Source organism: Falco naumanni, chromosome 12, assembly GCF_017639655.2.
Source record: "Falco naumanni isolate bFalNau1 chromosome 12, bFalNau1.pat, whole genome shotgun sequence".
Taxonomy (NCBI): Eukaryota; Metazoa; Chordata; class Aves; order Falconiformes; family Falconidae; genus Falco; species Falco naumanni.
In genome coordinates, this window is record NC_054065.1 from 15,411,192 (window position 1) to 15,423,794 (window position 12,603).

Here is a 12,603-nt window from a genome sequence, read left to right on the forward strand (position 1 = left end):
ATATTTCTATCATGGCTTTTCAATGCACGGAATATAACATTTCCACCAGCTTAGTCCAAAAGGCATTAGAGTGCTAAATCAGGTGGTGAGGCTGGGGTTCCATCTGGTTAACCAGATTTGTTTCTCTAACAGCAAGGCTGGATGTAGGAACCACTAAACTGAAACCTGTGACAGGTTTGACTGTTTGTATGTATGTATTTGTATGTCTTAGGGATGGTTTTTTTTGCTTTGTTTTGTGGTATCGTGGAGTTTTTTTAGCAGACCAGAGTAGATCAACTCTGATGGTTCCTTTTGTCCTTAAAAACTCTCTACTTCTTCCTTCCTGTCTTTTTGGAAGGTATTGGTAATGTTTGCCTTTCTTCAGTAATTAGACACCACCCTCAGCTGCTATAACTCTTCAAAGATTATAGAGCATGACCTGGCACCACCAGTTCCTTCAGAACCCTGATGATGTTCACTAGTAACAAAACAGAAGAACCCTGTTAAAAGTAACAGTGTCTGTGATTGGATGCTCCAATTTAGAGATATCTCTTGGATGTTGTGTATCTTTACTCCAAGCTTGTGGGGACCTATGATTGGCACTTCAATGTTTTCTCAGAATGTAAAACTCAGTAAATGGATGTTGAAATAAACCAGATATTAATATTTGAATGAAAGAAATTGAAGTGTTGTGTGACTTGCAGACCTCACAGAAGTGATGTCAATGCACTTGAAATGGTGCATTGCCCACAGCAAACCCTGGCCTGGTTTTAAGATATATCGGGATGTGCATTGAAAAGAACTACTAAGGGAACAATTACTTGAGTCCTCAGCCCAGGGCCTGTGACAAGGGTTAATTAAAATTAAGGAGGCAAATTTTACTTATCTGGGAGACAGCTATTCAGTGTGACTATATTAAAATACACTAATGTGACCACAAGTGTTCTCAATGTGCTAAAAATACTAGTCAGTGGTCTAGATCAAAGTGTGGTCAAAAGCAAGAAACTGGCTGGTATTCAGAACATCCCATTTTGTGCATATCATAAGTGAGATAAAATTGGCCTCAGTTTTGTTCCAGATGTATATCTCTCACCCCCCCACCCCCCCCCCTCCCCAGACCTGTTGAGATTTTTCACTTAACTTTCTTAGTTAAATCTGAAAATTAACTGGAACAAGTCCAGGCCACCTGTGACACCATGCGAAGTTATTGGGGCTGTGTTCACTCGTCATCTGTATTACTTTGTGTTTCTCAGCACTCCATTTTCCTATCTGTGAAATGAAAGTAATACTTGCATAGCTTCTAAGGTGTTTGATGCTATGCAGGCAAAAAGTGCAGTGCTGTCAGATGTTGTGACTGTACAGTAATTTTTATGCTTGTGGAACAATGACTACATAAAAATTTAGAACCTTGCCATCACTATACAAGATAATAGGTATGAAGCACAATGAATATCAACCACTTGTTTGGCTGCCTGATAGAACCCTTGCTAATTTAGCAGTTCAGATAATCTAATATCTAAATATTCCCCTTTGGGCAGATACCAAGCATGTTTTGTCTATTGCATTTTTGCAGAAATTAACACTGGACTGTTAAAATAATTGATTTCTAATGAAATCTGATTGAATTTATGTTGATTGTTTTTCTTATTTTTTACAAAGAATGAAGGAGTAAGCACGTGTTCTACTGTCTTCTAGTATTGTTTCTTATGCTCATAGTTTAAACCCTTTGTCAGAACGATTGACTGGTCAGGAGAATGATGAAAGGAAAGAACTGAAAGATTACCTTGTAATAAATTCTTGAACTAAGAAGGTTTCATTCTTAGCAGTACTCAGTGAATCAATTGCACCTTTTTTCTTTACCTGAAAAATAAGGCTAACCAGTATTTTATTATCTTACAAGTATATTGGGAAAATTAAATGATTATTAGTTTTTCAAAAGCTCTCTGAAATTTCTTAGTTAGAATACTTCAAATTGCAAAGCTCTGTATTCTCATAATCATTATTTATGGTGAAGGGATTCTTAAATTTTAGATATCCTGTTGCTACGTGTCTTTTCTAGTTTTGGTTTTCTCTAAATTTCCTGAACATATAGGGGCAGGTCTGTGCAAGTTGTATGAATACCTATAGTTCTGTTGTGATGTAAATAAACCCCAGGTATTGTGATATAAGACGTGACCACTTCCATGTATTTTGCACTTTTGCATTTCTAGAAGCTTGTTATCTACTGGAGGAGATGACATTTCATGTTCATTTTAGATGTAGCATGCTACATGTTACAGAGGAGAGGCATGTGCTGTGCCTTTGCATAAGATATTTGTTTTCTTGTCTCCTTTTTTTTAATTATTATTATTTTTGGTTTATCCCGTAAGAGTCATTCAGGGTATGAAAATAAAAATACAGTTCTTTGTTTATGGCAAACACAGCATTAATCTGTATCTTTCTCCTTTGTATTTTCTTTCTGATCTTCCAGTAAGCAGAGCAATTTCCTTGCTAATTCATTTAAGGCTGCTTTTGTGAGTCTGTCTGAACACCCAGTAGAATAGGAAAATTTGCAAACATAAAAATGCAGAAGTGTTTCCTACACTAGCAATTTGGAAAGATAAAGTAGGCATCTCCAGCAGAAAGGTTACATCATGTGTAAGAATGTAACAGCGGCTGAGCAAGGATCCTCTTGCTGCTCAGAGGGGGAATTGAGGGCAAGGTCACACATGCCCTTTTGGCTGGATCCTTCCTCCACATTAAAACCTTTCCTTCTTCCCTTCAATTCTTGTAGTTCTCTGATGAATTATTGGGTGCTAATTTTTATCCTTTTCTAGTCAGTGACTATTTCTATGGCTGGCTTTTGCTGATCTTCATGGTTTTGCCTTACAGGAGTAGGTGAGTCAACAGGAATCTGTTCATCTGGTGTACCTGCGAGTGAGGAGAACGACTGAGCAAGCTGCCATCATGGGGCAGAGACTCATCATACAAGCTGATACTGAGGCCTCAGTACAGCATGACCCAAGTGGTGGTACCTGACCCTGCAACACGCAAATCATCCACCAAGAGGCACCAGTTTGCACTGCTTTTTCTACCACTTAACACCTATGTACTAACAGCAAAAGGCAGTAACCTTACAGATGAATCAGAATTCTCTATTACCGTACTGTAGGTGTAGAGGCAAATTCTGCTTAATTTGGTACCAGTGTCCTCATATACTTGCAGACACTTCTTATTCACCTGCTCTTTTGGTGGTTTCTCTGCAGGTTTATTTTTCCTTTTGCTCCAGGCACTGATGATTGATTCATAAAGCACAGAGCTGTGCTTTGCAAGGTCAGCATCAGTAATATTATTACTGTGTGCATAGTTTATAACCCAAATAAACTTATTTTAAACATTAAACACAGAAGGATACAAAGTCTGTTAATTGGAAACCCCCATGTCTCTCTCTTTTCTTTCTTTTTTTTTTTTTTCTAATGTATTACTAAAATGCAAGCATTCTTTCCTGTATAAACTGAGAGGCAAATTTTATTTGCATTGTGCCTTCACTAATGGTTTATGACCAGTTAAGCTGTCTCATGACTGATAATGCATGTTTTTTGTAGGAGTTAAGATCTTCTCACGCTCAGAGGCCAGCAGAAGAATTTGGGAAAACATGGTTGAAGATCCAGAACGTTTGTGAAGTAACATGGAAGAAAAGCTGTTCTGGAAATGTGTCAACTTGGTTCTCAGTAATGGGTTGGTTTTTAACTCTCTGTGAACAGGGTTTAACTGGCACAGTACATGCCATGCAATCTACTCAAACATCAGGGGACTCACCTGTGCCATTGAATTTGGTCTCCCTCACTGGACTAAGTAGAATATCTTATTCTGTAAAGTGTCCAAGAATTTAATTATCCATTCAAGGTCAGAATAATTTGATTCATTTATTATTTCCTGACCTACTAACCAATGGCCACTTCTCTCTCCTCTGTCTAAGGGTATTCTAGGGAGAAAATCTGAAATGTTCAGGGGAAGAATAACACAGCTTTGCCACTTAGCTTCTAAAGGAAGACAGTAGATCTGGTGGTCTTAGTCTGTACTGGGTGAGAAGGAAGATGCTTATTCCGGTGAGCCAAAGGATTGCACTTAGCAGCATAATCCACAAGGCGACCAGACAACCTGCTCAGATTTCTCATGGAAATTAGAAAGTCCTGATAGATCCCTATCTCCATGACATATATAAATAGCTTTTTCTGAATTATGTATTCCATGTTTTGCCTTGGACATGTTGAAAAAGAGAAGTGTGTGTAAGCACAATAAAGAAGGGGAAGGAAACTTGACAAGAAATTAGGGAATGAAGCAAAGACTGCATTATCAGAATAAAAAGAATAACACAGTAAAACCCAAGATGTGTATATGTGAAGATGCAAATTCGTTTCTGAATGTCTGAAGGAGGTGATTAAACAGGAGCATGAAGTGAACAAAGTGCAAGTGAGAAAGTCAAAAGGTTATGCAGAGTAAGTTTTAAAGAGCTGTTTCAATATTTTTATATTATACCAACTCTTTCTGCACAAAATATTGTTTCATTAAATCTGATTTCAGCTCAATGATTTGATTTTTAAGTATGGGAATGAAAATGACATAATTTTTTTTCAGGTTTCATTTTACTTTAAACAAATAGCAAGTGTTGTAAAAATACACGTATTTAATTTTGAGGGAAACAAAATATGACACTTTTGTCAATTTAATTGAAAATACAAACATTTGTTGTTTGGAAACTTTGGAAGCCAGATCGCAGTATTTTGCAAAATTGTAGAACACACTGTGTTTGGTATGGTGGGTTGTTTTTTTTTCTCCAGCTTGAAAGAAAAGTAATTCTGCAATATATATTTCTCCAGCCAATATACATTCATTTTAAAATGCACAGTGCCTCAGCTACCACAATCACTGTGAGGCTGAGCACTTTCCACTCGCTGCTCTGCAACCTGTCTTTGCTCAAAGCTCACTGTAACTGTTCACCTGGGCTTCTGTGGCTGGGCTTTCCTGTGTTGCCAGGGTAGTATTTTTTCCCTTTCTGTTTCATTCTGTTAGTCTCACAAGGTTTACCTCATGGCCTTGTACCCGCAAACCCACATACCGATCATATATATGGTTCTTACGGAATGCAATTGCCATTGGCATGCAGAATCACCCTTCCTACCCTTTTTCTACAGGGCATCTTACAGCTTTTAGTTTATATTAGGGAAACCCAAAACTTAGAGCATAGCAAAGTAAACCATGGTTATCTAGATACCCGGACAGGATTATCCAATGAAACACATGCACAAAAGTTTAGTGCCAATCCATGTGCAATGCCTGTGCCCAGCTAAGTGTGCTACAGTCAGTATAAAGAGAATCATGAATGGGAACATCCCATAGGAACTGTAGCAGATCCTGATGGAAAGTACAAAGTCCTGGGGGACAAGGATGTCAATGGCTACCATCGCTATCATAACCTGCTGTACTGGAGAGACTGCAGAGGGGGGTGTTCATCTGGCAATGACTCCCAGCTGGTCACAGGGACAGCTTTTCCTTTTTTTCCTTTTCCTTTCCTTTACTTTCTTTTTAACTTGACTTGCCTTGCCTTCCCTTTTCCCTTGCCTTCCCTTTTCCCTTGCCTTCCCTTCCCTTCCTTTCTCCTTCCCTCTCTCTCTTTTCCCATTGTTTTTAACAACTTTGGTAACTTTAAAGTTGGTGTAACTTCATTTCCAGACCACTAATAAAGGCTGACTTAAGCCTCTCTCAATATCCTTCATGCAACACATTTTGGACAACTGTAGTATTCAGTATAGGTTGACTGTTGGTAAATGTGATTTGTTGCAAGGCCCACTTACTCTGAGCAAGACAAACACACCTCTCCCAAGCTCTTCCTCACTTGAACAAAAAAAGAGTTTTCTTCTTGCAGGGTATCAAAAGAACCCAGAAATTTATCTATGTCCTTATGTGGGTTCTGTCTCATGCATTTCTGTTGTTTTCTCCCTACACAGAGTGAATTTCAACTTGAGAGGATTGGGCAAACCTGCACAGTCACAGTATTGATTGCCAAGATTGCCAGGAAAGATCAAAGCTGAAACAGAAAGCCAAAACCGCAAGATGTTTCTCACACTCCCCTCATCACTGTTTGCTTGCTCACCTACGTACATTTCTACAATACCTTCAGGTTTAAACACCTTTTGCATAAAGTACTCCATCCAGGTCCTCTGACAGTGTTAATATACTCCTTGGCTAATACTGACTAATATATAACTGGTTAAAGGCAATGGAAAGAGTATGGTAGTTGTTGACTAGAGTCATGTTTTGCGTTATGTGCAAATGGATTTCACTTGGTTTATGGTGACCACCGAAAGGGTTTATGTGACCTATTTATGGGAAACTGCATCACCCTAATTCTGTGAAAGACACCCCTACGTACCGCTGGTGGAGTGGAAAGGATTGATCAGCATCTTGAAGTGCATCCATCTCTCTGCACAAAGGCTGCAGAGGGAGCCTAAATGACTAACATGTCTGCTAGGCACTTAATTTTTAGATGGCTAAAAGTAGGTAAGATGAATCCTGACCTAAGTGTTCTGCTCCTCTTTGTTGTCTGCTTCTTCCAACAGCGCTCCTGCTCTTGCCTTATCTAAAGAGCATGTAGCAGCACCATGTCCTGGCAAAGCACTTGCTTTTGCTTTCCTTGAAATCAGTGGCAGTTTTTGATTGCTTTACATAACCGCAGAATAAAGCCTAATAACCCTTCTTTTTGATAAAAATGCAAGTATTAAATAGCAAAGACAGACTGCTATCCCAGCAGCAGAGCATGTTAAAGGACAGCCCTTGGATCTCCATGTGCTTCTTCGGGCTGCCCAATTCTCTCCCCACCCCAGCTGGTGCAGGAGATCACACAGAGTAATTATGCACATTTGTTTATTTCCACTTCTTAATCTAACCAAAAATTGATCACTCTTAAAAAGTAGTTACCACCCCGGGGATGGAAATGGAGCTGCATTTTCCTCCTGATTGGGTACACCTCATTAGGTTGACAACAGCCTTCGGCTGAACTCCCTGCCAGGGTAATTGGTAGTGACAGTAGTATTGTTTTGCCACATAGCACTCACCATTGGCAGGAGCAGCCAGATCAGAGAAATGTGCAGGATGAGGTGAATCAAAAAGATTACAGAGATGTCACGAGATTAGTAATTAAGTAAGACCTCCAGAAAGGCGCGTCTTAATTTTATTAAGAGCTGTTGAGGACAATTATCTGTTTTAAGTAAGAGATGACTGAGCATATAATTATGAATTGCCAGTTAACAGAATTTGCAGCAGACCACAGAAACTTCCAATACTGGCTGCAAACAGCTCAATGGAAGAGACAAACTGATCTTCCTTTTATTTTCCTCCTATATGTCAGCCAGAAAGACTTGCATGTGTGGGCTTTTTTTTTCCACTGTAGATAAACTTCAGTGAGCTGTTTACTGGTGTGTGGTGGGCTGACCCTGGCTGGGAGCCGGGTGCCCCCCAAAGCCGCTCTGTCGCTCCCCTCAGCTGCACGGGGCAGAGAAAATACAAGGAAAGGCCCGTGGGTCGGGATAAGGGCAGGGAGATCGCTCAGCAATTACTGTCACGGGCAGAACAGACTCGACTTGGGGAAATTAATTTATTAGCTATCAAATCAGAGAAGGGTAATGAGAAAGAAAACCAAATACTCCCGAGTTCTCTCCCTCCTCCCCACAGCGGCGCAGGGGACAGGAACGGGGCCGGGGTCGGTCCCTCACGCTGTCCCTGCCGCTCCTGACCCTCAGGGAGGCTCCTCACCCCCTGCCTGCCCCAGCCCGGGGTCCCTCCCACGGGAGACAGCCCGGCTCCCGCTGCCCCAGCCTGAGCCCTGCCCAGGGCTGCCGCTCCCCACCGGCTGCCCCAGGGGGGTCCCGCCCGCCCAGGGGGGTCCCGCCGCGGGCGCAGCCCCTCGGGCCCAGCCGGCCCCAGCCCGGGTCCCCGCGGGGGCACAGGCCCTGCCGGGACCTGCTCCATGGGCTGCCCAGGGGTCACCGCCTCCCTCGGGCACCCCCTGCCCCGGGCGGGGGAGCTGCCTCCCGGGGGCTCCATGGGCTGGGGACAGGGGCTGCCCCGCGGGCTGGGGGGAATCTGCTCCGGCACCTGGAGCCCCCCCTGCCCTGCCCTGGCCTGGGGGCTGCAGGGCTGGTGCTCTAACATAAGCTCACCCCTTTCTCTGGCTGCAGGTGGTTGTGCAGGTTTTTTTCCCCTTCTGAAATAGGTTATCCCAGAAGCACTACCAGTGTCGCTGCTGGGCTCAGCCTCGGCCACTGGCAGGTCCGTCTTGGAGCCGGCTGGCATCGGCTCCATCGGACGTGAGGGAAGCTTCTAGGAGCTTCTTACAGAAGCCCCCCCTCTAGCACCACCACCACCAAAGCTTTGCCACACAAATCCAATACATGGTGACTTCAGCCAGCCCTGTCAGACCTGTTGAACAGAGTCTATAGCGAAACCAAAGGGGGTTGTATTTAGCTCACAACGACACAGCTACTGTGAAACCACTACTCAAGCTGTCAGATGTGATACGGCACGGCTGGATGGACATTGCTCTGATCCAGTCTGATGTCTGCTGTACTGCGTAGGCAATCCCATTTGGCCTTACTTGTGCCACTTACATATGAACTTGGTGCCATGTGGGCAATTAAAAGACCACAACAGGCCAAGTGTTCGCTTATTTCCATAAACACGGGAGATTTTCTCAAAAAAATTTGTTGTTTAATTTACAAGCAGAGATGTCAGGTGTGATCAGAATCCAGGAATATTTTGATCATATTTTCCAGGATTATTCGAAAAATTTGGCTTTAATGTGGTAACAGCTTTTTCTCCAAATTTTATAAAGTAATACAGTTAACAATTGTATTGCAGTAATGCGTTGTACCACTACAAGAGCCCTTACAGAAGTAAAACAGAAGACAATGGCTGTCACAAGGATCATAAAATCTGAATATCATAGACTTAAAAGATTTGCCTGCACAACTTTTTACTACTTTAATTATATTAGATACAGAGCTGTTCAAACAATGTGTGGACCAGCCAAAACATATGCTAAATATATTGTTTCTATTATGCTTTGCAGCATAAACAAACCACATAGCACAGCATGCTGTCTGCCAAAAGCTGTCATGTGGCTAATACAGTCTTGAGGGACATATAAAAATAGAGCTTTTGGAAGTATGGTATTTTTTATGTCAAAGATGATAGGATTGAAACAAATAAGATTGATTAGCCATATATAAGTCTTTATTAATACTCCATAGGAAGTGGATTTCTCATTTATGAAAATTTAATACTGAAAAAAAAAACAACCCACCATTCCTTTCCAACTGGAACACTAGTAATAAACATATATTACTTTATTTTTTGTTCTTGAATTTTATTTTGTTTCATTTAATAACAGGAAAACCCCCACACTTTAAATGGAAAACTCTGACTTTTATTTCTGAAAAGGAGCTGAAATGTTCTGTTCTGACAGTTCTGTAACATTTTCCTGAAAATTTGTGTAAATAACTCAGGAGGAATGGCCTACTCACATATATTATTTTTTAATTTTATTAATCAGTAATTTCTGACAAGAAGTGTCAAAAATATCCTCTCAGTTCTAGTCAATACCTTTCAGTTCTAGTTAATATATTGTATATAATCTATGATAATTCCATTATCTTTAATTGCTTATATTTTTTCTATTGTAAAAGAGCTCAGTATCATGTCTCTCAAAATTTCCTTGAAACTGTGTAAATCATTTAATCTTCTTGATATAACAGTGACCTATCTTCTCTGATAAAAGTGTATTTTTGCCCAAAATCTGGAAAGAAAAGGCATTTCTACTTTTTTTTATGACATTTTCTGAATCTTTAGTCTCTCCTTTGGTCTGTTGTGTTTCTGTTGTCTTTTTTTTTATTTTCATTTGTTCCAACCTTGCTCCATTCTCCTGCATGGCACCAGCTTCCCTGTTCCCCCTCCTTTGTTCCCAAACATTAGAAATGCAAGGAGAGCCTTAACTTTAAAATAATTGAACTGTAGGTACAAGTAACATGGAAAAGTGCCCTCTACCTATTATTTGAGGATGCATGTACAGGGCTTGACTTTTGTTGGAACGGTACATTTCAGTCTCTAAACTAAACATGGGGACCAACATGTTTATTAGATAAGCATTGCTTGACTCTTCCCTTACGTTTTACAGTGTGCTTTATTCACAAGGAAAAGGGGACACCTTTAAGGCAGAGTGAGCAGCTGTTTTGCAAAGGAACAAGCAAAGATTATCTCTACTAAAGGGGCAGGCAGAGTGAGCAGCTGTTTTGCAAAGGAACAAGCAAAGATTATCTCTACTAAAGGGGCATTATATAGATGCAAAAGACATAAGTATATCTACTGCCTCACAAATTTGAGTGCTGGGCAGCCATGGTGAATAAAGACAAGTAGGTTCAGGACAGTCTCTCAGAGAGCAATACGTATGTAGAAACCAGTCAAAATAGTGATGAACTGGACAAAAAGGATCGGCTCCTGACACTGTAACAACAGGCTTCTCTACAGGTTTTTTGTTGTTGTTGCTGTCATGCCAAGGTAACCACCTAGGGAAGTCAAGAAGGAAACAGAGATTTGTCTCCTTCAGAGATGTGATGGGAATCGTGCTTAAGGACATATTGCCATAGATTTGCCCATTTCCCTTATGTGTCTTTCTCTCTGTAAAGCGACTATGAATCCAGTGCTATTCGTACTGATTGCTTTGCCTGCCTGTGTCTCCCTGACTTCAGAAAATCCTGCATGGAGCTTTTGGTACCTGCCCTGATATTTTTTTTTCTTTGTGCTGGGGTTATCAAAAGAAAGACTGCCTGCCAAAGTGTCATATCTCATTTAAGGGGTGTTTCTGTTAGCTGACTTTAGAAGCTGTTCTTGTTAACTGCCTTTCCCTAGCATGTGAGAAAGGCAGCTCTTTCTTCTAAGCCATATTTCACATGGGATAAACCTATGTCACACAAACAGCAAAAAGAGATTTGCCTATGCTGTGTCTTTAATCCAATCTAATTCAGAGCAGATGGCTCTGAGAGCTGTGCACAGGGGCACCTGCAGTACAAGCCCATCCCTCCCCATGCCAGCACCTGCTCTCCATCAGCAGGGAGGTCCTCAGCTACCCATGCGACCAGGGGGGTGGGAGGCTCATCTGCTTTGTCTCCCACTTTGCAAGACTCATAAGCGTCTTTTCATATGCCTGCCTTATCTTATTATTTGTAATCTTCTGGAAGAGGTTAGTTAACCTTAAACCTTTTTCTGTCCCTTAAAAACCTGTGACCTGGAGGATGCGGAGGAGGAATGCTATCCAGTTAGTGGCTTAGGGTGCACTGAGGCTGGAGCACTTAGCAAGGCAAGGACCTGCAGGTGTCACATGTGACACTCAGCTGAGAGGCAAAATCAAATCAATGGTGAGAAGCAATGGGTTAATTTACTGTTTTCCTTTTTCAGAATTAGATTAAGCACAACACTCTTGGAAAATACCCAGTGGTGGGTTTCCCTAGCAGGCCCTGACAAGGAGTGACTGCCCTAGTGGGTCTCCTGAAATCTCTAGTTTCAGTATCCTATAGCTGGCTGTCAACTCTGCCAGATGCTGTAATAGACAAAGTCAACAGGCTGCACATAAACTAAACTTTATTCTGGAGAAAGGATGCGGTTTCCATCTGACCTAGTCTGGTACAGAGTGGATGACCTTAAGTTTTCAAAAATCATGAGCAAGACTCACTCCAACTTAATCACAAGATATCATGGTGCCAAAATGATAAATTTGGCATCTGAAATATCTTCTGATTTTCAAATTTAGTCAAGAGGTTTTTTTGCTTCAGTCAAGGAGGGCTAAAAACTTATTTTTTTAATGGAAGCTGACAATCTGTCAGAAGAATAAGTATAGGACCTTTATGAAACACACCAAATATAGCAGCATCGTGATAAAAATCACTGACACTGGATCCATTTTTTGCCCTGAAACATGCAGAGTGACAGCCCTTAGAAATTTTATGCCAGCAAGAGTAGCTGCAGATCCTATCGTTATTTACCTAAATGAAACATATAATCCTTTTACTGAAATATTTACAGCTAGAAATAAGCCCTAATAACTTAGTGGATTCAGCCCAAGTACTTATTCTGTCCCTATCTGAACAGCTCATAAAATTAAATATGCTAAGAATTTCAAGGTCACTGCCTGTTAGCAGTAATTAAGGTAGTCTCTCTTTTTCATGAAGAACTGATTTCTTTCTTTTTTTTTTTTAACACATTGTTCTGCTCTTGGTTATGCATGTGGTCGGTCAATGCTAAAAGATTATGGGATGATTGTGTTCAAAGAAACCAGATTTGAATATGAAATCAGGATAATTTGTGATTTAGGTCATTAATTGTTCAGAGTAAGGTCATCTATTCCACAAAATTTAAGTGTGCTTATGTCTGTCTTAGAGGGAAAAAAAATATCTCTTGATCCAGTTGAACAGAAATGTTAACAGTGGCCAAAGGCTAGGGAAGGCAAGACAGGTTTTTTAAGTGTCCTATTTCTATAGCAATGAGGATGTGAAAAATGAGATCACGAGACAAATACACATGAAGAATGAGATGTCT

The 12,603-nt window shown here is 41.0% G+C and overlaps 1 long non-coding RNA gene across 1 annotated transcript in view; it reads right to left on the reverse strand.

Moving 5' to 3' along the window:
• LOC121096283 overlaps positions 1-12,603 on the reverse strand; it is a 74,580-nt gene that overhangs the window by 60,998 nt on the left and 979 nt on the right. The gene's annotated exons all lie outside the window — the stretch shown is intronic.